This window comes from Leptonychotes weddellii, chromosome 1 (assembly GCF_054177405.1).
Source record: "Leptonychotes weddellii isolate Sample4059 chromosome 1, ASM5417740v2, whole genome shotgun sequence".
In the NCBI taxonomy this organism is placed as follows: domain Eukaryota; kingdom Metazoa; phylum Chordata; class Mammalia; order Carnivora; family Phocidae; genus Leptonychotes; species Leptonychotes weddellii.
This window is the reverse complement of record NC_138369.1, coordinates 177,249,368-177,273,493: the sequence shown is the minus strand read 5'-3', so window position 1 is coordinate 177,273,493 and position 24,126 is coordinate 177,249,368. Positions and strand designations below refer to the sequence as shown.

At 38.4% G+C, this 24,126-nt stretch overlaps 1 protein-coding gene and 2 long non-coding RNA genes across 5 annotated transcripts in view; 2 read left to right on the top strand and 1 right to left on the bottom strand.

Annotated features, from left to right (window-relative positions):
- Positions 1-24,126, bottom strand: part of LOC115942859 (uncharacterized) — a 230,713-nt gene that overhangs the window by 23,226 nt on the left and 183,361 nt on the right. For all 3 annotated transcript variants that reach the window (XR_014139821.1, XR_014139822.1, XR_014139820.1), the window contains exon 3: positions 977-1,035. This is a non-coding gene — a long non-coding RNA (uncharacterized LOC115942859). The remainder of the gene's footprint in view (positions 1-976; positions 1,036-24,126) is intronic.
- CYYR1 (cysteine and tyrosine rich 1) overlaps positions 1-24,126 on the top strand; it is a 183,347-nt gene that overhangs the window by 114,430 nt on the left and 44,791 nt on the right. The gene's annotated exons all lie outside the window — the stretch shown is intronic.
- On the top strand, positions 1,021-19,958 carry LOC145716871 (uncharacterized). The gene is made up of 3 exons (XR_014139828.1): positions 1,021-1,979; positions 2,491-2,546; positions 13,499-19,958. It is a non-coding gene; the product is annotated as an uncharacterized LOC145716871 (long non-coding RNA).

The following is a 24,126-nucleotide window of genomic DNA, read 5'->3' as shown; positions in this document are numbered from 1 at the left end:
GACTGGTGGTTACACAGCAAAAACATCTCAAGAAGTGTTTTAGCTTCCCTCACTGCAATTTTGCTTTGATAGCCATGTTTCACCCAAGTAATGGCCACATGTGGCTGCCCCCAAGGGGATGGATGCAAATATCCATTGTTCAAGCTAGGATATATTTTCACCTGACAGCAACCTGTATTCTATTCAAAGCAGAGCTTCATTTTACTGTTGGTGAAGAGGCGAGTGATAACCTGTGAATGTACAAGTTGTTGGGAGTATGAATAACATACTGAACATAAGTCCTTTTTATGGTCTCCATTCTTTAGGGGAAAATCCAATCAGGCGGCACTGTTTTCATGTCACCAGGCTTGAAGTATGTCTTTGGAAATAAAAACATTGGCTTTTACATGTCTGGAGCATGGATTTAAGTAATCAGGCCCTAAAACTATGAGATAGCATTAAAGTTAAAATAGTAAAGGCAATATTTCTACTTAATACTAAGGAGAACAAAACAGAAAAGTCCATCAGGTTACTAAAAAGTAAACCTGGTACATTTGTAGACACCCACTTTAGAATCACTTTCATTCACTTATTCATGCATTCAGGCATTTATTCAATCAACAAATTTTTATTGAGGACCTATTTTGTGTCAAACACTAAATTTTGAGTTGATAGCAATGACGCCTGAATAATAAGCAATAAGCAATAATAAGCAATAAGCAAATAGGCCTGGTACCTTGACTTATAGAGATTACAGTAATCTCTACGTTCTGTGCCAGAAAAAAAATACCAGTCACTACAAAACTAATTTATTAAATTTAATTGTAGGAATTTATCAAATGCAACTGTCAAGTCACATCAGTCCAAGGAGCAACCCTTAGAGGTCATTAAGCTTGAATGTGTTATTTCAAAGGTAGGAATGCTAAAATCGTAGAAGGTGAAGTGGCTCAGCTGAGTTGAGTGTACACAGAGGAAGCTGCAGGCCTGGGGCTCATACCAGTTAACACAGGGGAAGTTACAGAGGATCTTCGTCGACACATAAGGCTGACAGGACCACTAAAAGACAAAATTCAACAAAGTGCGCTTTAGCTAAAGTTAGACTCATAGCTCATGTCATCCAAAAATTCTTCCTTAAGAACAATTGTCTTCTAAACCCAAGAGGTTTCCTTTTGTACTGTTTTAATGTGACTTAACGTTGGCCGTTTTCATTCAGTTTTGTGAAACCTTATTGGTTATATATATCTACGGTTCGTTTTCTTGTTGGTTAGTTTTAGCAAGGCTCAGTACTTTATAGTTGGAAAAGCCCTTTCTAGAAGCCAATCTGAAAAGGCTACATGATGTATGATTCCAACCATATGACATTATGGGAAAGGCAAAACTATGGAAATAATAAAACAATCGGTAGTTACCAGAGGTCAGGAAGGAGGGAGAGATGAATAGGTGAAGCACAGAGGCCTGTTAGGGCAGTGAAACTGCTCTGTCTGTTCCTATAACGGTGGATCCATGTCAGTATACATTTGTCCAAACCCATAGACTGTACAGCAACAAGAGTGAGTCCTAATGTGACCTATGAACTCTGGGTGATGATGAAATGTCAACGTAGGTTCACCAAGTGCAACCACCGTACTGCTGTGGTATAAGATTTTGCTAGTGGAAGAGACAAAAGTCAGGGCAGAGGGTATATGAAACATCTCTCTACCTTCCCCTTCATTTTGCGGCAAACCTAAAACTGCTCCAAGAAAATAAAGTACAAATCATCAGGTCAATAAACAAGGAGGGAAGAGTAGTGCTCCCTGGGGCTACCTTTACTAATTAATATTCCCTCATTCATTCAACAGACATTGCACACGTCCTGTGTGTCAGTCAGGATCGGAGGTGCTGGGGCTTTACCAGGGAACAAGAACTCTCTGGAGCTTCATTCTAATGGAAGGATAAGGACAGAAAATAAAAATAATAAATAGAGCACTGACTGTGGAAATGCTCTGTAGAAGATAAGCAAGGTAAAAGGAGCTGGGGAACAAAAGTCCGTGTTTTTGATAGGAAGATCTGGGGCTCTTGATTCAGTGCCATTTAAGCAGAAAATCTCTTGATGAGGGAGGGAGGCTGGCAAATATCTAGGGCAAGAGTGTACTGGGGAGAGGGAGGAGCAAAAGCTAAGAGCCTGAGAAGGGAGAACACAGGACCTATTTGATGAAGAGCAAGGAGCCCATTGTGGCTGGAGCAGAGTGAGCAAAGGGGGATTAGGTCACATGAGTAACGGAACAGTTTAGGCAAAGGCTTTACGCCATGGTAAGAATTCTGGATTTCATTCTGAGTGAAATAGGAAGTCACTGAAAGGCATATATATATATATATTACTACACTATATATATATGGTGTTACTATGTGTTTAATTCAAATATTTAAATTGTGTAATATATATATCCTTTTGCTGTAATATTTAATACTTGTATATTGCTTTTCAAATTTCAATGTGCTTTCATCTATATAACTGCATTTTTATCCTCACAGGGGACTTGGTGGTGGAGTGTGAGGGAAAGCTGTGAAAAAGAGATATATGGGTTAAGGTAAATATGCAGCCTGAGACCATATCAAATTAAGCCTGGTTATCTGTCCCATCATAACATGCATTAATTTATCAGCACAGAGCTCCATCTAGCACATCCCTAATGGATATTTTCAGACTATAGATGAAAAAGAAAATTCTGGAAATTGGGTCACCACCATGGATCTTGAGGGGACTGGGGCATAGTTGGGGTGTTGGGTAGCAGTGAGGAGGGGTTTGCAGAGAAGTGGCACTGGAATAAAATTAGGAGGACTTCCAAGTGAGGATTTATGGTTCCCTGAAGTTTTTTTGTTTTGTTTTTTACTTCTAAATATCCCCCTACGGTATGCCTGGAGAATACTGGTCAAGTTCTGCCCAGCCTTTCTTAGCCAGCCTCCCAGAGGCACACCAAGAAATAAAATTTCACAACATAAAATTAGGTCTCCAGCATTCATTTTCATTTTTAAAAGTCTTTAGATCTTCTCTCTGAAATGTTCTACCACCCTATTTATTGTTTCCTGGACTGGAGAATCAGGTTCAATGTGTGGTTCTGTCTACACTTCTGAATGTTTATAATCTCTATGACACTACACAAAAATACACAGTTGAGTCTATCCATTTTATGGCTGTGACTAGAGACAAGAAGGACTGTGATAACTAAAAGTATATGAGGACTGGTAAGGTCCTTGGTTCTTGTGAATGTTCTTATGTAATGTTTTACTAGCTTTCTGTCAGACTGACATGCAGCATGGGAACTTTCACTTCCTAAAGGTATTGTAATTTGTGGTATATATTTAATATTCTTTGTGCATGCCTTTGGGAAGATAGAAAGTAAAAATGGAAAATATTATCTTACTATCCTTCGCCTTTAAAATGAATTTAAGGAGTGTGTGCACGTCCAAAGTAGAAATTTCTAGTTTATTGCTATAACTTTTCAATAGTCTCTACATTTCCAATGATGAGTAATTTGGTGTGTATGTGTCTGATGCTCATTTAAGCATTCAAAGCAGATGGATGTGGAGGTAATGTCAAAATCTAGAGAATTCATCTCACATTTATGAATATAAATCACTGTTTGCCCCAAATTAGTCAATTACTAAATAAAATTTATAAACCAGCCAAATGTCTCCTATGTGAATTACCAGATTTTAATTGCTCACCTGCCTAAACCATTCAAAGGAGAATCTCCAATTTGAAAATAGCTACACTGTTTTTCATTATAAGATCAGCATTTTCCTTGGGTCAATAGTTCATAGCATTTTCCGGCTTTCTCTCAAAGCTATCCTCATAAAATGAGTCAAAGGAAAAAAGAAAAATATGGACATTTTCCAAAAAACTGCTATTTCTGCAAACTTCTTTTTTCTGAAATAACAATGCCACCTCCTAACTCAGAGCCAAAACATGATTTAGGGGTTGAAAGATTATATTCTAATGAAGTAATGCCATTTGATTTCTAACTTTTTAAATTTCACATTTCACATTTCTGAGTGGCATAAAGGAACACACAACTCTTCAATACATACAGAATGAAAATGAATTGAATCCAATATTGAAATTATCAAAACACTCAATACCCTCAGATGTAGCTGAAAAAAAAAAAATAGAATATCCTAATTGCCCTGAAAAGAGGGAAGGGGTGAGAAAGGAGTCTAAAAAATTCTAAAATGCTCCAGAAACATGTAGACCACTGCTTCCAAATACATATTTTAGAATATTTCAAACAATTGACAGGGTTGTTAACTTTCCTCTTAAGCTCTGTGCATAGAAGATTCAGCTTCAACTACAGATCCCTGAACAATTTTCACTTGTCTAACCATAGTGGGATATTTCCTAAAAAATAGCCTGAAAAAAATCATAAAGTTTTAGTTTGTTAGTGTGACAGTTGCCTTCCTTTCTGATTCAATTTATCCCCACCCTATGGTGCATCTTCCCCCTTTAGATAGCAATGATTATGAAAGCTGATCTGGGTTAGTTTCCCTTTTTCTATGACCTGGATTTTCAGAGTTCAGGCTAAAAAAGTAAGAGAGGTTCATGTGTGGGGGCACAAGGGGTGCGTGCATGTGACTGAGTGTGCTGCATGAGTACGAATATGTGGGTGTGTGCATCAATGTGAATGCATGTGAGAGTGTGTGGGGGTGGGTGCACTCACAGTGAACACACTGGACTTGGGAGTTAGTCAGAGTGAGACTGAAGTCCCAGTTCCACTGCTTACAAGCTGTAGGACTTTGTTGAAGTGACCTAATTTCTGTGAGCCTTGGTTTCCTCATCTGTAAATGGTAAGTCATTTAGTATGGACTATAGCTTTGTGCAAACTTCTAAGAACTATCTGTGATGGTTAATCTATATGCCAACTTGCCTCAGCTACGGTGCCTAGTCGTTTGGACAAACACTAGTCTAGATGTTGCTGTGAAGGCATCTGCGGATATGATTAACGATTGCAATCAGCTAACTTAAGTAAAATAGATTACACTCCAAATTATGGATAGTCGTAAGAACGAAGACTGAAGTTTCCCAAGGAGGAAGCAATTGTGCCTCAAGACCGCAACATAGAAACCTTGCCTGAGTTTTCAGCCCACTGGTCTGCATTACACATCTGGGGCTTGCCAGCCCCCAAAATTACATGAATTAATTCCTTAAAATAAAATCTCTCTCTCTCTCTAAACACACATACACAAACACACACACACACACACATTTACCATGGTTCTGTTTTCTGAAGAATTCTGACTAACATATTATCTCATGTTGTTGTCATGGAAATGAAAAAAGTCCCCTATGAGGCTAGAATATTGTATGTATTCAGTACATTTAGGTCCCTTACCCCACTACCCCCTCTCCTCCAAAAGTTACAAGGAGTCCACTCATAAGGCAAGTTCTGAAAGCAAATTGGCTTTGTCCTTTAGGATTTGCAGGAGAGCTGGGGAAGGGGGCGGAAGGAGAGAAAATCATACAGGATAGACGCTCTCACAGGAGCTGCCTGAGACCAAAAAAAAAAAAAAATTTAAAGTCCAGTGTGTTATTTGCTGTCTTTCAGCCCAGATCCAGCCCTAGGCTGGGTCTCATTCTGCCAGAGGAGAGGGCTCTAAGCCTGGCTGGAGTCATTATCTTTTAAATGAGAGCTACTGACCTGATTTCTGGAAACCATCTCACATCAAACCCAGACCCAAACTGTGTTGCACTTGGGCTCTGGCCTCTCAAAAGCAATCGGAGAAAAGGGACTCAAAAATAGCTCCATTAGAAGAAGCACTAGAAAGTGAGGCTGAGGTTTTTCTTTGTCACTGAATGTGATAAAAATAATGCAAGTCCTTAAGTACCATCACTGCTCCTGATCAGAATTTCTAAGGGAGAAATTTAAACCAAAGTCAGCTCAGTTACACAGCTGACACTACTTTCATAAGGTTTATTGATACGGTCTTATTTCTCAATAACCAGACATATAATTCACTTTCATCTCTCTCTGGACTCCCTAAAGCCTCCTAATGTAGGTTAACCTGATTTCCCTTGGGAAGATGTTCAATTTTATGATCATCACTCAAGGAAACACAATCGCAAACTTCCAGAGTCAACCTAAACCAATTCACGAATTCAAAATTTTGGTGGGTTTCTTCATGTATTAAAAAACTGATTTCCAAAGATGTGTGTCCAGGAAAGGGTTACGGGGACACTCATGCCCTATTAGAATGGAAATTGGGCAGATCTTCCTGAAGAGCAGTTTGACAACATACACCAAAATGCAAAATGTGCATATCTTTTGACTTTATGTTTTCACTTTAAGGAAATGATCTAAAAGAAAGAAAACAAATACGCAAAGATGTATGCATGAGAGTCATAATTCCAATGTTGAATACAACAAAAATAAAACCAGTGTAATTATCCATAAGGATAATGCATATTGATCATCCATACAATGAGATAGTCTACAATTACCACAGATGAATCATGCAAAACTATTTTATGTCCATATTATATTAAGCAGAAAAAGGGGGATTTAGAGCATGCTCCCATTTTGCTTTAACAAAAATATTATCTGTATATAAAATCTCAAAGAATACATACAAGAAATTGTTATCTCTGGGACGTTAGATGAAAGAGTACTATTATTTCTTTTTTTTATTGCTTTTTGGGGATAAATGGTCCATTTTTATAATCAGGAAAAATAGTTATTTAAAATTCTAACTAGAGAGAAACTAATATAAAATACTGGTTTTCACATATTTTAAGGAGATTTTTAATTTTCAGAGTTTCAGAAAATTGGTCAGTAATTCTTAATGTAAAGCATAAGCAGAAGTGGATTTTTTTTTCCATATTCAAACAATTCTCTGAAATCCAAGGAGTCCACAAGAAACTACTGAAATCCTCAATAACCTTGCAGACAAGAGTGTAGGCTGAGAGCCATGGTAACTACTGAATAAATACGTTTGTCAGTGTCTCTAACTCTGTGGAGATGCATGAGCAGTTTGTCAATGAGTGACTTACATACATGCAGATGGATTCCAAGCCCTGTCTACCATTGACTCTATCCTGTGCAAGTTGACAGAGCTTTTTTATCATCTCAGCTGAAACTATTTCTGCATTGTAAGTTTGCATAGCAATTTCTCTCTGGATATTTTCCCATTAATTTTCCAAACAAACCCATCTTAAAACTAAACTCCAGACAGAATGTGGTTTAACATGAGATCAGGGGTAAGGAGAGCTCAGTCATTTCTGAAGAGGGTTGATGTGTATAACAGGGAAATGTGTAGTATTTGTCTATCAAGACAACAAACTAAAGGCAGCAATCTGGTTTTCTGTTCTAGGACTCAACTGTGAATGGAGAGGTATGGTAAGCCCAGCTGCTTCTAAGTTGTGTAAAGGAGTGACAACAAAATAAATATAAAAAATAAAATTGGTAAATAATAATAGATAAATAATAAAATTAACAATCGATAAGGCAGATCCTGGAGTCCCCTTATTATGCCGGTTTTAATCTTTGAGTTTCTGCCTAGTGGAGACGTGGGAAATGGGTTATGTGGAGGAGACAGAGCAGAGTAGAAGTAGAATTTGGAGGACTCAGAAAAGAACCATTTAGCAACTGGTATAAAATTATTTCCAGATTTTAACAATGCTACAGCCCTACACATCTTTGATTTATGCACCTGGCATCAAGACTAGCTCTAGTGCCTGGGTGGCTCAGTCAGTTAAGCATCTGACTCTTGATTTTGGATCAGGTCATGATCTCAGGGTTGTGAGATCGAGCCCCTGGTCGGGATCCTTGCTCAGCAGAGAGTCTGCTTGAGATTCTCTCTCTTTCTTCCTCTCCCTCTGCCCCTCCCCCTGTTTGCACTCTCTCTCTCACTTGCTCTCTCTCTCCAAAAGAAATAAATAAATCTTTAAGAGAGAGAGAGAGAGAGGGAAACTAGCTCTAGAAACCATGCCTAAATCGGGATTCCTTTAAGCCAGTGATTCTAAAATGTGAGCATCCCCCCCACGACTTCCAATTACAGGGACATTTGGCAACACTTGGAGACATTTTTGGAGCTACCAGTATCTAGAGGTTAGAGAGCAGGAATGCTGCTAAACATCCTACAGCCTCCACAATAAAGAGTAACCTGATCAACTATATCTCAATTGAAAAAAAAAAATGGAAGAATTATCTGGCCCCAAATGGCAATAGTGCCCAAGCTGAGAAATACTGCCTTGAACATTGCATAAAAGTTATAATAAAGTCTTCTAATAATATTCTTTTACAGGATTAATTGATATTTCAATGGTCGAAATAATCCAACAGGACATAACACGGAAATAACTTCAAAGCCGCTAATATCTGTGCTCCTCATAATGTGAAGCATATTTCTCTTGCTCTTTGATAAAACAGGAAACCTCAGACACAGTAACATCCTCAGATCAGTTCGTCATACCAAAGGCATTGTACAATTTACTTATGTTCCATTTGCAAAGTCAAAAATACCAACCACAGATTCTTTAAGAAAGGCCGTGTGTTCAGAAAAAAATGACAGCAAGTTATTTCCTCAAAGAGCTCCGATTAAACTATTAACATAACCATGAGATGATTAAAATTTTGTCATATATACATTTCCCAAGACAAAATGCTTTAAGAACTACCATAGAATGAATGTTTGTGTGCCCCCAAAACTCCTATGTTAAAACCTAATCCCCAGTGTGATGATATTTGGAGGTGGGGTCTTTGGGAGGTGGGGCCTTTGGGAGGTAATCAGGTCATGAGAAATGAGATCTCAGGAATGGGATTAGTGCTCTTCTAGAAGAAACCCCAGAAAGCTAGCTCCCTTGCGCCTTTCAACGAGTGAGGACACAGCGAAAAGACAGCTGTCTATGAACCAGGAAGCAAGTTCTCACCAAGCACCAAATGTGCCAATGCCTTGATTTCGGACTCCCCAGCATCCAGAACTGTGAGAAATGAATTTCTGTTGTTTACAAGCCATTCAATCTATGGTATTTGTTACAGTAGCCTAAACACAGGAAGACAGCAACCAGCAGCATTGACCCCAATTCTTATAAATTCTTGTGTATGCAAGTTGGAGGGTGACTCTGATTTGCCTTATTTTAATTAGAAAAGATATTGACAAATATTTTCTGTCAAGATCCTTGACCAGTGGTTTGTGTGAATGTATGATTGTGTGCATATGTCTGCCAACTATCGCAGCCCTGATGTTGCTGAAGTTGGAGTTTACAAATGTGTAGTGTGGCACCATTAGAGAGAAGCTTCATCCATCCTAGAGGAAGGAAGGCTCAAATGCTTCTTGAGAGGAATATGCTTCATGTTCTTAGGATTTAGTACTCTAGTATTTAATACTTGTGCCATTAGAAATAACCAATTATTGAAAACTATCTAAGTATTTTTCCAAGACATGTTTTTTTTAAGATTTTATTTATTTATTAGAGAGAGCGAGCGTGTGTGTGTGTGAGAGTGGGGGGGGGGGCAGGGAGAGGGAGAGAGAGAATCTCAAGCAGACTCCCCACTGAGTGCAGAGCCAGACAAAGGGCTCCATCTCAGGACACCGAGATCATGACCTGAGCCAAAACCAAGTCAGACGTTCAACTGACTGAGCCATCCAGGTGCCCCTTCCAAGGCATGTTTTAAGGAATTGTGGACTTAAAGGGGAAAAATCATGTCTATGCCAGCCAGTGCACAAACCCACTAAAATGCAGAAAGATATATTGCTTCCTAAGGATTATATAATCAGAAGACACATCCTATCTCTACCAGTTGTCATCAACACAATCTGAAGTTGATGTGATACTTCATAGTTTATCCAAGGACAATGCCTCTCATGAATCAACAACCATCCCTCTTCCGGCTTAGGAGAAAGATCTTTGCACAATTTGATGTTTGCCCATACTTATAAACAGCATCAATAACGCATGTCTAGATAATTCAATAAGTGGCATTTCTCAAAACAGTAAGTAAAATAACAGCCATTTTAAATTATTTTTGCCCCTGGAATTTTTCAGCCATTTATGGAGTTCTAGAATTCCAGACATAACACTATTCTTTTAATGATCTCCGTGGCATGGGATCTGCAGAAGGTGAATTCACAGAAAGACTTCAAAGTCATACATTTTTCAATATATCAAGGATCCAAGTGAAAAAAATAGGCATAAAACAGCAACTTTCAAGATAAGCAAAAATTTGAAAATTTCTACCATGCACCACTTCTAAAAAGCCTACTAGGTTGCACAATATAAATGTACTTAATGCTAATGAATTGTACACTAAAACATGGTTAAAATGGTAAGTGTTATGTTACATATATTTTACCAAAAAAAAGGAAAGGAAAAGAAAAGAAAAAAGAAAAGTAAAGTAAAAGCCTACTAGGAAAGCCTAGTAGGAAAAGCCAGTTCCTGGAGTGAAAATTCTCAAGATGAGTCTCTTTCTAGACTTATAGTTTATTAAACCTGAGTCTGTGCTATAATCTCAGTATCAACAACTGCTTCCTGCCCTCTCTTTAACTTTGATGGGCTGGCTACGCATACTCACACCAGAATGTCCTGTGTACTGGGCATCTCTTGTGCCTTTTCTCATGTCCTCTTGGCTCAATTTTTTTGTTTTTTAAGATTTTATTTATTTATTTGTTTAGAGAGAGAGGAGAGAGCATGAGCAGGGTTTGGGACAGAGGGAGAGAGAGAATCTCAAGCAGACTCTGTGACGAGTGTGGGGCCCGACACAGGGCTCGATCCCATGACCCTGAGATCATGACCTGAGCCAAAATCAAGAGTTAGGCGTTCAACCGACTGAGCCACCCAGGTGCCCCTTGCTTCAGCTTTTTACTGCAAGCTGTCACTCAAGACCCACCTCAACACAAGTGTAGCTTCACGGCACCTCTTCTCACTGTACCACCGACCCACCACTTCCTGTCCCAGGGTTTCTCTGCTGTTACTGCCTGGCACACCTGAGGAAACCACTCAGACATTCTGATGCATGCACAGTTTGGAAGTACGAGGAAGTTAACACCACATAGAAAGTCAGGCAACTCTGAGGTACATTCCGCATAGCTCATTAGAGGATACCCAGCATATAATATATTTATATCTATAGATGTATATGTTTATGTATGCAGAACAGAACCTCTCTGGAAGGATACCCAAGGAATTGGTGACATTGTTATCTCCAGGAAATGAAGCTGGGTGGCTGACAGGGGTGGAGAGAGAATTTTCAATGAATATTCCTTTATGCCTTTTGAATTTTGAACCATGTGAATGTTGGGACATCTTATTTGATGTGAGAACACCTAATAGTCAGGCTGATTCCTGTCATATAGACTGGGGGTGAAAATAAATTAAATACGGCAAAGTTGTCATTTTGAGAAATTACCTTAAAAAGTCAAGCTTGTCACAGATTATCTTCCCATAAAGATGCTTTTTATAGAGGAAATAGCATTAGAAGTTCAGAAAGCAAGCCTCACATTATCTTGGTCACATTTTCGACAGTACATGTCGGAAATGTTGGAATTAAACTGTTGGTTAGAAACTATTTCTGGTGACCTCGAATTGATTATATATCAAAAGTAGTAGAATGGTGTGCATCATACATCAGACTACTAAACTAATTGACAAAGGCATTTTGCTTTCCTGTGATATTTAAGCAGAAGCCTTGGTCTAGAAGCACACTCAGGTGAATCCAGACAAATTCTGTGAGATCATTTCAGAGGAATTCCTTGATTTGGGTAGACTTCTCAAAATGGCTCCAAGTGCTTCCCAATGTTATATCAAACTTTGGCTACAAAACAAACTTCCATATCACAAAATATAGAAACCGCCATTAAGTCTGTTATAAACACAGGAGCTAATTTTACTGATGGTTTCTCCCATGTTTTAAGCAAGCATGAGAAATGAAAATCTGTTTTACAGGAAAATTACTCAATGACATTTTGAATAACCAGTCTAACCTTAGTGAATGTAATTTTCTATTCATATAATGTAGCTAAACAATGAAAACTTTCAGGAATCTTTTTGTGCATAAAACATGGGTAAAATGTTTATCCATGGAAAAATGGAAGAGAAGATGGTTTTGGCTTGCTTTTCTCACAAAGTGTATCAGCACAGGAAAATATGTATGGGTTTTCAACCTCCATTGTGTGCACAAAAAGAAGATACTGCTCATTTGCATGTGCCTAAACCATGGGGTGTGTTCTCCCTACTTTCCTTCTGTGTTTTACTAATTAGATAGGGATTTATTCTTGATAAAATTACAAAATCAAATATGAGTTAAATCAAATTAAAGAAAATGATGAAACTAGACATTCTTAAGCACAATAGAAAAGCAAAAGAGCCACTGCACATCTCAGCTACTCTAAAAATTAAACTATTGTTGGCTGTCCCAGGTTTTTGTCCATAATAATTCATAGGAAATACTATCACATGCTGGAAGAAAGCATAATTAAGATTGCCTATTGGCATTGCCCTACATAATATAATCTGTTTATTCAGAAACTCCACTTTGTCTTCCAAAGGTTGATTCAAGAGCTTCTTAATCCGACAAGATATGTTTTATTATGTTTTCCTTTGTAATGAATATTGGAATAGTTAATGTAGGGACTGATTCTTTATTGAAAACAATATATTACAGGGAAAAACTCTTACTCTGAGAAAGCAATCTCCCAGTTCCAGTGTGCGTTTATTAACCATCTAAATTTGATCTTCTCATGAAGCTAATTTTTAATTGTCCAACAAGTACATGCAAGGTCTTTTATACCAGAAAAAAAAAAGTGACTATTTTAAGCTTAACACTTTACTGAAGCCTGAAACTCTTGGTTATTACCACTTATATAACATTAAACTTGGTGCTTATGTAAGAGCATGATAGAGGTGACATTAGCCAAATTTAAAAACTCTTCATTAGAAATTGCCTACTGGTCAACAAGGGACATTTTAGAACTACCTGGAGATTTGCAATACTAAAGTAAGTTTCTGGGGGTGGTTTAGAAAATACTTCCTGGAATTCTAGGGATGAAACATTTAATTCAGAAACATCAATTTCCCTTCCCCTGATTTGATGCCACTATGGAGGAATACATTTTCCATCCCAGATATGTCATTTCTGGGCTTCTAGTAACATCCATTTTCTTTCTTCACCATTCCAAAAATCCATAATTTCCCTGGAAACAATGAGAAGTTTTTTTTTCCCACAAAAATAGTATCTATTCAATTCCACAATAGTCAAGGCACTGTTTGGACAAATAAATCAGCTTATTCAACAAAATTAAATCCATGATGTCATGTTAACAAAAACAACAACATTGGTGGTGGGGATATTTAATTACTTAACCTGCATTTGGTAATTTTACAGGTTCAAGAGCCAAAATATGAGTCTATGTTTTCAACCCCTAACCCAGATCAAATTTATTCTCAATCCAACCTAGAAGGGGGCCTGGTGAAACACCAAGGGATAATTTTAAGGGTCATATTCTAGAGAAAATTTTAAGGGGTGAAGAATCTGGACTATTTTTTTTTCTCCAGAACTCACCTGGATGGAGCACCTTTAAAGTATGAACACATCTTATCCATGGACTTGTTCAAAACATTCTTCTATTTGTGAGTCTCAGTAGCAGACAATCCCCCCAGGAGCTACTCTGGGCATGTTGGACATGATGGACCCGACAATATATGGAATGAAAAATGACAGGCTGACCCTCCAGTTGAAATCGATCTGTTCCTTTCAACTTTGAAGCGTAAAGAGCTGTCATTTTCACTCACTCTGCAGGTATGGAATTTTCTTATAACAGTTTATGGGGTCAAAGCTTTGGTCACTGTGCAGTATTCTATTTCTTTTCCTATTGCAGAGATGGAAGACCCGAATATGACTTATAGCCCAGGCAGTAACCAAAATGACAACATGTAGGAAAGAATAAATTGACTGACCCCAGAGCTAAGCATCCATCTCAGAGATTTACGGTAGGGACCATGAAGAGATATCTAGTAGCCAAGAAGTACTTCTAGAGTCCTTGAATTTATGGTGCTCTTCATTTCAACCCACTTAAGAAATTGGGGTTGAAACAAACATGGTCTTATATTCCCCATACTACAGTAATTGTGGTAATGGTGGTCATGTTGTTAGTAATAATAGTAATAACTGTTATAGAAACATTAAAACCTGATATTCTTAGAGTTCTATAGTAGATTTTGCTATAACTTTCTGAAGAAGGCTGACTGAACCTAATTGAAAAAAGACCTATCAGCCTATGTATGGTAAAGACTCTCCCCCAACCCCCAGTTTTACTGAGATATAATTGACATACAGCCCTGTATAAGTTTAAGGTATATGGCATAAAAACTTAACTTTCATATGTTGTGAAGTGATTACAGTAAGTTCAGTTAACATCCATTATCTCATATAGATACAAAAAAATGGTTATTTTTCCCCTGTGATGAAAAATTCTTAGGATCTCTTCCCCTAAACCCTCTTGCCAAGATGAAAAAGGAAAAATCCTTAGGTGCTGCAGAAAAAAAATAATGAGGCCAAGTCAAGACTTTGGATGCAAAAAAATGTATGCCCTTAATTAACTATCCAAACTTGACTTATTTATTGAATCTCCCTAGCTCTCAATTTTATCATTCTCACAATGAGAGCTTAAATGACATCTAATTTCCATCTTGATTCAGAAATTCTAAGGTTCTATGATTAAATATGTCAGCAAAAATAAGTGAATATTAGTTTCTCACCAAAATTATTTCCAAGCCCACATTTCACATTTTGTATAAACATAAAGAACTATTTTTTTTTCATATTTAACCCTGAGCAATACTTGAGGCACTTGACCAAGATTATCGAATACATTTATTTCCTCATAGGGTGACCAGCAGTTAAAACAGGACTGTCTCAGTCTTACAACTCAAAAGGCCCATGTCCCAGAAATCTCCTAGGCCAGTGCAAACCAGGAAGGCTAGTCACCCTATGTCACTACCATACTACTACTGCCACTCCAATGCACATCCTCCATAGCTCCTCTCTCCCATAGGAATTAATACCCTCAGTCAGAAGATTCAGTTCCACTCAGTTACTGATTTTATCTCAACCAAGAAATGTACTGGATCTGAAATCTTGCTACCCCCTGACCCCTTATCTATGGCCCTGACAACCTGCCATACCCTTCCCCCATTCTCATGAAAGGGTTGTGCCTGCCATTTGTACTCCCTGATGAAAGCCAGAGTCTTCTCTTGAACCAGTTCAACTTCCCACCTGATAGTGAGTTCCACTACTTCTTTCATTTCTACAATGACCCCAAAACTGGGCTCTCCTCTCACTATTCCAAACCTCCCATTCAGTCTTGAAAGAGAATCTAGGCCAGCCCAGGTCAAGCTGAGATGAACCTATCCCTCTGAGCATCATAATGTAGGCAAACATCCACCTCTGCAACCATCCCTGGTTCCTCTCAGTGCTGACTTCTCTATTCTTCCACTGGCTTGCATTGTTGGAGATGCCAGCCCAACATATAGCCAAGCTCACCTACATTGGGATATGGCCCTGTCATCCTAAACTTGACATTTCTCATATTTGACTCCTTCAGCTTTAATTTACTGCTGAAATCTGTTGTGACATAGGTGGTACGAATGTTCAAGACTCTGCTTCTCCCCCACATTGATATCAGCTATTCCTCAACGTTGTTGGAACATGGCTACAGGAAGGGTTAAGTCAGTAAGAGAAAGAGATTGCTAACCCCCATGAGAGTCTCTTCAGATACTTGATGGACAACTAGAATTTCATGCAATTTTAATACACATGTATTCTATTATTTTAGCATGGAAAAAGTATTCTAGATGAGGATTCATGATCTTCAGCTTCAAATAATATCTTCAGAGCTGGGTAGGAATCAGATCTGCTGTCTATCGTCAGTCACTAGAGCAACCAGGATTATTGATTGAATCTAATTCACACTTCCTTGTAGAGTTTTTCAGTACTTAGTAGCAAGCCCCAGAAATAATGAGCACAAGCCCCAGGAGGAGCTAACCGCCCCCCCAACCCAAACCCAGAAGGTTAAGATGGTGGCCAGGCTGCAGCCTTTCCGAAAGTAGATCCTCACTCTAAGCTAAGACATATACCTCATTCAGGGCACATCAGATGTGGGAGGAGATGAAAAGCACAAAAGTAAGTACTGTCCACTAGCCCTTTTCCCAAGAGCAATTTCAGAAGATAGGATTCAAGTGACTCAAAAAAGAGGCAAAACTTGGAGCCAAAACACCTGGGCTTGCTCCCTGCTGGACAGGGAATGTCATATGGCTTGGGAAATCTGGGGTAGAACAGAAGACAGAGGCAAATTAAGTAGCAATGGAGAGGTGAGTGGTCAGGAGGCAGGAAGCCAAGAGCTGCTGGAGCTGGAAACTGCTGAAAAGGCAGGTTGGCAGCAATTCTAAGACAACGGGAACCAACCAAGTCAGAACATCAGCCAGCTGAGTCAGAGCAAAGCTGAGCTCCGTCTGCACAAGACAAAGCCAGACTGGGACCCAAAAAGGTGTCGTAGAAGTGACACACTAATGCAACAGGTGGGGAACCAGGGAGCTGGGGAGTTCATGGGTCTGCCCTCCCATCATGACTTCATTCTTTAAAGTCCTGACAAAAGGCACACACTGTTATGTTCTTGCTCTAGCTCTTCTTCACTTTTCATGTATCAGAAGAATCAGGTGTGTAAAACCACTTCAGTGACCAATCAGATATGTAAGTAGTAAACTACCACATATCCAAGACCATATAGTCAGAGATGGTGGAGCAAACAGTAGTTACAGTGACTAATACCTACTGAAAATTATGCAGAGTCTGAGGGTAATGGAATTTGGCCAAACTCACTTTGCAGAGAGCTGTCACCACTGATACTGAATTTCACATGTATGAGATAGAGTACAGGAGAGACAACTGGCTTAGAAAAGGAAGGTGTCTTTCTCTGCTAATCCTCCAATTATTTCTGCTACACCCCCCACCCCCATCAAAAAAACCCAAAACAAACAAACAAAAAAACACATTGGAATAAGAAACCTGAGTAAAGAGTTAGAGAACCAAAAGTCAAGATAAGGATGTGCCACTCATAAATTATAAAATACTAGACATTACCTAAATGTTCAGGGACTCAATTCCTTTATCTGTAAAATGAGGGGGAGGTGATGTTGCTTTCTCAATCTTACCATAAATGTAAAATAAGAAAGTGACATGTGAAGAATGTTAAGTGCTACAAACACATACTACAATTATGACTGTATAAGGATAATGCGAGACATTTTTTATTTCCATTTTATCTCTTTTACTTCATCTCTTCCTTGTTTCTCTTTTTACTTCTCTACCCAAGCCATATAGGGAATATGCTACTTTCAGATTGAACAGCTTTCCAATCGTAGCAAAATATGATAAAGTACAGAGAAGCCAAAAGGAATGTGGAATGTCAGGCTCATCAGAAATGCTATTTACTAAGAGCAATTGTTAGATAATGTCTGCATACTAGTCACTGACAGAAGATAGCATTAGCTCAAAAGCATTAAGATATTACCAACAGCCTTTCCTCTATGTTTTCCTTCCTATCCTTCCCACATTGTATGTTTTACTTTGTTCTCCCTTCAAAATGGTGTCATTTCCCTGATTTTCAGCCAAGTAAGTCTTCTGTCCTTATGTACAGAATTTATGAGACTGATGCGCTACCTACTGCGCTAACGAGGCACCTCCTTATGTACAGAATTTAAAGTCACTTGATTATACATAGAAACATTACTAAAATAGAGTGCACTTTGAAACGCCTACGTAATACAGTGACTATGTCTATTATTTGTCAGAGACTATCTAATGGAGACAAATTCTGAAGCCACTGTTCTGGCCTTATGGCTTCCTTTACACTCTAAGGAAGAAAAAAAAAAGACAGGGGAAAGTAAAATGGAGAGGAACTGGGGGTGCCTGGCTGGCTCGGTCAGTGGAGCATGCCACTTTCGATCTTGGGATTGTGGGTTCAAGTCCTGATAGAGTGTAGAGATTACTTAAAAATAAAATCTTTAGATAAACAAATAAAATGGAGAGGAACTGGAGCATTGAAAATATTATCAATATTTTAATTTAAAAAATCTAAGCTGTCTTGTGCTATGCACTGAATATTTGTGTCCCCACAAAATTCATACGTTCAAATCTCATCCTCAACGTGATGGCATTTGGAAGTGGGTCCTACGGGGGTGATTAGGTCATGAGGATGGCGCGCTCATGATCAGGATCTGTGCCCTTATAAAAGAGACCATTGGGAGATCCCTTGCCTTCCCACCATGTGAGGACACAGTAAGAAGGCCCTGTCTATAAACCAGGTATCAGGAACTCACCAGACACCAAATATGCCAGCATATTAATCTTGGACTTTTCAGTCTCCAGAATGGTGAGAAATAAATTCCTGTGGTTTATAAACCACCCAGTCTATGGTGTTTTGTTGTAGGAACCTGAACAGACTAAGCCATTCTGGATTCCCTCTCCACTCCACTGCCCTATATCCAACTGGTCAATAAGCCTATTTTTAAATATATGTACATTCTAGTCTCTCTTCCCAAGACTGCCTCTACCAAATCCTCTACTGCCTCTTCCAAATCCTCATAACTAAACCATCAGCTTTGCTGGTGTAGTGGTGTCATGCATGATTCCTAAATCCCCATAATCCTAAATCTTATAATACTCTTATAAATGCTTCCTTCTCTTAGTCCTTCATTCTTTCAATCTACAACTATCCTCTGCTTCTCTGTTTAAAAGCTTCCAATGGTTCTCTGTCACTGATAGACTGACATCAAATATCTAGAGCTCACCCCAGATCACACATCCAGTAGACTGTCTTAACACTTTTTCACCAAGCATCTTTCTCTTCAAAGTGGACTCTTTGTAAATTATCACCACAGAATGATTTTTAAAAATGAGATCTCATAAAAAATCATTTTAGAATGATTATACAGTTTGAACCCTGAAGATTAGCCTTTCATGTATAAGAAAGATGCTTATGTTCAGGAAATTATCATTGTCCTCATAGAACTTAAGAGTTGGGGAGAAAAACATTACCAAGTTGAAATTCTATCATACTGATGTGCTTACTGATTTCTTTCATTCTTTCAACAAATATTTACAGTGTCCATCATGTGTTCTTCATAGTGCTTGTTTCAGTAGACCAAGTGAATGGTCACTGCCAAGTAGGACTGTTAAGGAATGTTTTGTAGAAGAAAAAGAAATCCATTTAAGGCCCTGTGGATAGTAGGGGGAAAAACACTCCAAATGAAAAGTCACAAGTGTACACATGCATGGGAGACATGTTGAAGAATGACATGATTGTAATGGGCATAGTGTGTTGGAAAATGTAAAATCAACATATAATGCTAAGGTCCAGTACCACATAAATGTTAAGGAATTTTTATAGCAACTTTTGGAGATAAGAGTCATTATTACCTGAATGGAGTTGGATAAAAGTTAAGTATAAGCTTCATGATATCATCATAAATATTTAATGGATCACTTTCTGCATCAAGGCATGACAGGGTTCATTGTGTAGAGGATTTTCAGTAAAGCACATGTATGGAGAAAGAGGAAGCAAAAGGAAGGAATATCCCCAAATTAGGGTATATGTCAATATTTTCGAGTATTTGGATCTCACACAATAGGCAAAATGGTACCACTGAAAGGCCTCTTTGATGGCTTCGTTTGACATCTCTACAATAAGATGTGTTGATAATATTAATCTTTCGTGACTGACTGACTAACTGAGTCAAACCATTTCTTTTAGGATTGGAGTTGAGTTTCAGTAATAATTTATTTCGATAGTATACGAATTATTTATTTTCATATTACTTGGAGTAGCAGAACATATGTTTCAGAACAGTTGAGGAACAGAACAGAGAATCCAGAAACAGACTCATACATTTACGCTCAGTTGAGTTGCAACAACTCATGGAGAGTAGAAAACACTTGACAATAAAAAGGAATGAAGTACTGACATGCTCAAAAACATGGATAGATCTCAAAAATAATATGCTGAGTGAAAGAAACCAGGCACAGAAAAGAACATACTGCACCATCTCATAGGAAGTTGAAAACAGTCAAAACTAATCTATAGTGATAGAAATCAGATCAGTGTTTTGCCTGGAGTAGGGAGTAAAGATTGACTACACGGAAACACCGGGGAAATTTCTAGGGTTATGGGAATATTCTATACCTTATTTGGAGTAATGGTTACAAGGTATATCCTAGTTTCTTAGGGTCGCCATCACAAAGTGTCACAGACTGAGTTGCTTAAACCGCAGAAATTTATTGTCTCACAATACTGGCAGCTGGAAATCTGAGATTAAGGTATCAGCAGAGCCATGTTTCCTCTGAAGGCACTAAAGGTTCTGACCAGGGCCTTTCTCCAAGCTTGTGGTAGTTGCTTGGCTTCTGGAAGTATAATTCCAGTCTTTCTATGACATTCTGCCTATGTGCATGTCTCTGTGTCCAAATTTACTCTTTTTATAAGGATAAGAGTAATATTAAATTAGGGCCTGCCCTAATGACCTTATTTTAACTGGACCACTTCTGTAAAGACTCTTTCTCCAAATATGGTCACATTCTGAGGTACTAGGGTCTAGGACTCCAATATATCTCTTTTGGGGGGAGGGGGACAAAATTCAACCCATAGCCCATGGTTTATACATTTGACACAACTCACAAAAGTGTACATTTAAAATGTGCACATTATAACCATGTAAATTATACTTCAATAAAGTTGATTTTAGAAAAATTGGACATCTATGAAAATTTTGACATGTAAAATGCATATTAGAACTTATGCTCTTCTCTGAGTACAATAGGGTGCTAAAAGGATGAGCTCTGATTTTGTCCTACATTTTTTAATTATATTAGAGCCAGCATATTAAACTGAGCAAAAAGATGCCCATTTGTCCCATTCATCCTGGTACATAACATTAACCAAGTCTTGTTGAATGCTGCTTATATTTTGCACAAACCAAGTGATTTCCTGATAAAGAGCTGACTTTTTTAAAACATAAGAATATGAATGGAGTTAATGTTGAAGTAATAAAAAGAGTGGCCAAAATTTAGAATCCCAAAAGGCTTTAAACCCCTTTACTTGGGTTTCATCCATGGAGCGCAATGTTGAAGAGGGCTGTACTTCAGTGGGAGGAAATCTTACCCTGGAATGAATTGTGGGGAACTCCATAAATCCAGAGACTTGCAGAATGAAAAGCCCTCTTAGAGGCCAACAAGAATGTCTTCTTTTTAGAGAGGTTAGGTGCTTTGCCCAAGGTCACACGGCTAATGAGAGGTAAAACAGGGACTGGAAACCACATTTCCTGACAACTTAACTGATGCTCATTCCAAACCCCTGCTCTGTCCACACTCAGTTCTTGTTATGCTCTGTGTGAAATGCAAAGGAGAGAAGGAAGCATTTAACATGAACAGCACAGAAAGAAGGAGACAGAATTTCATGTCCGGGAACGTCAAACACTAATTTCTTTGTATGATAAAAATGCAAGAGGGGCGCCTGGGTGACACAGTTGGTTGAGTGTCTGACTCTGGGTTTCGGCTCAGGTCATGATCTCAGGGTCCTGAGATGGAGCCCCACTTCAGGCTCAGGAGGGAGTTTGCTTAGGATTCTCTCTCCCTCTCCCTCTGCCCCTCCCACTTGCACTCGATCTCTCTCTCAAATAAATAAATAAATCCTTTTTAAAAATGCGAGAATGGAAGAAAACAATACTCCAAAATTGAATAAATTATATTGCTTATATATGGATATGTCTTTCCTGTAGATATGTAGTTTTGCAAGAAATTTCTGTCATGTGGAGTTACTTGATGTGTGGAAGCTTGAAAACACACATAATTTTTGTCTTAAATTGTTCTCAAGCTACAATTTAAGTATATTTGTAAGAGTTCATATTTTTTTTCTCGTTAAAATAAGATTATTTCATTTAGCTATGTTTAAAATGTGAATAAAGTAAAATAAAAGGGCCATACTCTGTAGTAACACATTAAATACTGCCTGAGGTTGAAGTTGAGGTTTACGGAATCCTAGAGATTAATTTTCTAGAATTCAGAAAAACACTTTCTGGTAAGAGTTCATATTTCTAGTCAATTAAGATACACTCATATTTTTCTTTCCCTTATAGAATGCTCTTTGCCTTGAAACCTAACTAAGCCATAGAGAAAGAATGTCACAATCATCCTGATAGTCACATAAAGCTAAGTGAAATGTATTTTTTTACTTCTTTAAATAATATCCTTAACATTAGAAGCATAGTTGTTGCAAAATAAGAAATTATCTAAAGATCTTGTAATTTGTAACATGATCTCTCTGTGTGTGTATATATATATATGTGTATATATATATATATATACTTGCATTCATTCTTTACTAAACAAAAATTTGTTAAGCCCTAATTATGGGTCTGGTTCATCACTATAAAAATATAAAACATCACCACTAAAACATAAAAATATAAGATGTTTTAAATGTTCTTTCTATTTCCTGATCAGAAATAGTCACTTAGACCATAACAACTGTTGGAAGAAGATAACTCCAGGCCATCTGTCAAATGCTTACCATTCTCAAAACTCTCCCTGGAGGGAGATGCAACTCTGGCTCACCTCACCAGCAGTAATTCCATTTTTCCTAGGCTCAAAGTGTTCTAGGTGCCCCAGGCACAGCAGAGAAATAAAATAAATTCCTGACTCTAGGAAGCCTACGTTCCATTGGAAGAAACAAAAATAAACAAATAAATACATAATTGAATGTCAGGCAGTAAAAAGTTCAGAAAGATAGACGGTAATAGGTGGGGAGTTAGTATTCAAATACAACAGTCTAGGAAATCCTCTCTGAGTAGATGACATTTGCACAGAGACCTGAATAAAATAATAAAGTCTGTACAGATCTTGGCAGAAGGCACTGTAGCCAAAGGACATAGCAAGGGCAAAGATCTAGGCAGAAATGTATCTAGTGTGTTCAAGGAACATCAATCAAGCTCAGCATAGCTTAGGTGTGTGGGACAGGGGGAGCATGACAGAAATGTAGGGGCTTGTCTTTATATTTTGTAGTCAATGTCATGCAAAGTCTTTTGGAAAGTTCTGAGATAAGAAGGTACATAATCTGTCTGGCTTTTCTAAAAGGTCACTTTGTTTTCTGTATGCAAATTAGAATCTAGGAGAACAACAAGAGTGGAAGACGCGTAACAAAGCCTTCTTTGGGGCTCCAGGTGAAGGCTTTGACTGGGGAAATAATGACAAGGAGCTTTGAAGTAGTTGGATTTTAGCCATAGTTCAGATATAGAACCAGAGGATTTACAAACGTATTTTGGGTATAAGAGAAAGAACCATGATCACTGGGCCTGAGCAGCCAGGTGGGTGGCGGTGTCATTTACTGAAACAGGGACTCCTGGAGAGAGGAGGAAATCAGCGTTCAGTTTGGGGGCCTGGGAAGTTTGAGATGTTCACTAGGCACCTAGAGATGTCCCGCAGTTGAATACTTGAGCCTGGAGTTTAGGGAGAGCTCACAGCTAGAAAGAACAATTGGAGAAACACCATTCTATTGATAATTTTTAAAACAACAGGATTGATGAGAGCACCTGCAACATGAGTGTCTATTCAGAAAGAAGAGAGCCAAAGACAGGGCTGAGTTTTTAACAGCATCTTACAGACTCGCAAGACCAAGAAGAGCCAGCAAAGGAGTCTGATAAGGAATTTCTAGGGAAGAAGCAGAAAATTAGAGAATGTGAGATCTAAGAAGGCAACAGCAGTATTTCAAGATGGAAAAAATTATCAATGGAGTCAAATGTGGTGAGAGAACAAGATGGGAGCTAAACATTCATTGCACAGAAATCAGGCTGGAGACTAAAAATGGACAACCCAGAGACATTAGTGATCTTCGTGAACAATACAGGGGCAATGCCCAAACGGAATAGATGCCAGAGAGCAAGGAAGGTAATAGTAATGTAGCTAACAAGGATAAAAACATTTTCCAGGGGCCTGCCTGGGAGGCTCAGTTGGTTGAGCATCCAGCTCTTGGTTTCGGCTCAGGTGCTGATCTCAGGGTCCTGGGATGGAGCCCTGTGTTGGGCTCCACACTCAGCATGTAGTCTGCTTGTCCCTCTCCCTCTGCTCCTCCCCCAACTCA